At 45.0% G+C, this 2,772-nt stretch overlaps 1 pseudogene; it reads right to left on the bottom strand.

Annotated features, from left to right (window-relative positions):
* Positions 1–662: 662 nt before the first annotated feature.
* Positions 663–2,563, bottom strand: LOC147459137 (xyloglucan galactosyltransferase XLT2 pseudogene; annotated as a pseudogene).
* Between the last annotated feature and the right edge of the window lie 209 nt (positions 2,564–2,772).

Consider the following 2,772-nt stretch of genomic DNA (forward strand, 5'->3'; position numbering starts at 1 on the left):
TCTCCACAATCAAAATAACGTTATGTATTCATATCTAACAAAGCACAATCAGACATACTCCCTAAACATGAGCATATATCAGTTAGTTTGTGCCAAAATGGGTGACCAGGCAAGCTCACTGTGAGCCAAAAAGGGTAAAATTGGGAGGGAAAACAGAACATCCAAAGGCCAGGCATTGGGCTCCAAACTTGTGCGCAAATTGACCAACCAATAGAGCTCTACTAGGAAGATGGATACCAGGTTAAAATTTTGGATGGGAAGACACGGTAAAGTCTCTTCCGATAAAAACGTAGGTTGGAGTATCAACAAAGGGCCTTTGTATTTAAGTACATTCCATCATCTTCATCAATGTAAAATTCAATTTCAAAAAGCAAGGTGAAGAGTCACAGTGGCCTCCATAAGAAGATGAACAAGTGTGTGACCCACTACTCAATGTCCCTCTTTATACAAGGTATGTAAATTCTCTCTCTCTCTCTCTCTCACACACACACACACACACACACACACACACAGTGACCTACACAAACAAAAGACAATCCTAAGTTGATGCCTCTCTTAAAAGAAATAGAAAGACAAAATGTTTGCCATCATTAACTTGCCATATGGCACTTATCGACAAGCTTTATCCGACAGATCATATTTGCTCCCAAGAATTCCATTGCTTCTCTAAGGCCTTATGTAGGCCAACAAACCTTAAAAATAATCAGACATCATAGGCAATTCAACAAAATTTCATAATTTGAACTAACCTCTACCTTCATAAAAATTCTGTAAATACACTCTGACAAATTTTCGATAGACAGTACACATATTTACCAGAATGTGTATGTAGAGGAGCAAATGCTACCTCTGCTTTTGGATCCTTTCTTGTGTAAGTCGTAGAGCTCCATCGACAGCTACATCAAACGCATCCCTAAAATTTGCTGATGAGTTCCCTGGTACCTTGTATACAAACCGAGGAATTGAAGCTATCAATGTCTCTCTCATTTTCTCAATTCGACGCTGCGAAAACCCTTGCAATATACTCTTGATTTGCTTTCCATCTCTTATATCTTTCCTTTCTATAAAAACAGAGTAGCTTTCACTGTTGGCAGGAAGATGCCAGCCATATTGTAGGTATGCCGTACGGTGCCAAAAGAAAACCGGAATGCAGCCCGCAATGAGTGAGTCAAAGATGGAGCGCCGTGTAAAGCTATCGCCTCGAGGCTGCAAGCAGAAAATGGAGTCTACAAAGAGCTCCATTACAGGCAAGGGATGTTCGCAGCGTTGCTTAGAGCAATCAAAAGACCTGCAACTGTTGATTGCTTGCTGGCATTGATCAAGCAGCAAGCTCCTAAAATCATTCACAAACTGGGGGCGAGGCCCCCCTGCATAGCTAAAGAGAAGGCTTCGCTTTGCTGATCTTGCTATTGCTTGCCATTGCACTAAATGTGAATCCGTGCGGGGATGAAAACTAGTTGGATATGGCACCGCCACCTCTTGGCCATCAAAGATACTCTTTTCTATGATGAGACGCAGCGGAGTCTTCATCTCTGAAGTAAGAAAGAAGTCACTTCCCCACCCTGATCTACCCCATAGTTTATCCCACATGGAGCTCTCCTCTCTTCGAAAATCCCATGTTATCCTCCCTACCATCAAGAAGTGATCTCGTCCATTGTGTCTCTTCCATGTCTCTTGCAATGTGAGCCATTCTAGCAGCATGTGGCTAAGCTCATCGCGTTGCTTCGGAGTTGAAGGAACAAACAAATATCTTGCCACATCCAAGCCTGCATAGAAAGGCACAAAGAAAGCAGTTGCCTTGTCTGGGTCACGAGTCCGACAAGGGTGCTCCAGCATGCGTGCATGATAGATAACCTCGCCCCCGAACTGGCTTGTATAGTACCAGAAGCCTGCCCCGAGCCATGAGGGTAAATCAAGAGCTATTCCAACCCCATTGTTGTCAAGAGCAGGGCAGAGATCCGTCCATGGAACAAGTGAAGAGCATTGCATAAGCAGATCTGCATTGAACCTTGAAGGCAGATCATAGACATAGATGCGACCTGCCGAACAGAAAGCAGTGCTTTCCTCTTCGAAGGAGGATTCGAATGGAAGAATGGAGAGCTTCACACCAGGAGACGAAACAGCTGGCAGGGTCCTTCGCAGACAACAGCGATGGAGTAAAAGGATAAGCAGGGAAAAGGATAGCAGCAGAGCACAGAGGGAGTTGCGGCGGTTACGAGCACCAGGCAAGGTGGGAAAGTAGGGAACCTTAGGGACGGGCTTCGCTTTCTCATCTTCCATTGCTGGCTGAACAAGCGGCTCCAAGCGTTGGGCTTCATGGTCGCCATTGTCAAGCTGAGTGTTTAAGCTCATGGGAGCTGCAAGAAGCGTTTGAGAGACGAGAGCAGGGGAAGGAGAGAGGAACAGAAGGGAGCGTCATTGCGCTGTGTGCAAAATTAGAAAACGTCACACATTCAGAGAGACGCATCCACCTGTGCATTGGGTTCTCGGCCCAAGCGAGAAAGGTAACGAATTGCACATGAGAGGCGAGAATAGAGGAGCATCTGCTGGTTGACAATGAGCAAAGGGTGAGCACACATATCTATAGGTACCTTATTAGCACTAGCTTGCGCGCGGGCGCTCTTACTATGACACGAATTAAATTAATTTAATGATACTTGATTACATGATGTCAATTGCTGATTTATTCCACTCCATGTTGGGTGCAAGAGAGAGAGAGACAAAGAGAGAGAGGGGGAGGGAGAAGATATCGTGCGAGTTATTGTGCATTTT

The sequence above is a fragment of the Adiantum capillus-veneris genome, chromosome 4, assembly GCF_014529385.1.
Source record: "Adiantum capillus-veneris isolate H3 chromosome 4, ASM1452938v2, whole genome shotgun sequence".
NCBI lineage: Eukaryota > Viridiplantae > Streptophyta > Polypodiopsida > Polypodiales > Pteridaceae > Adiantum > Adiantum capillus-veneris.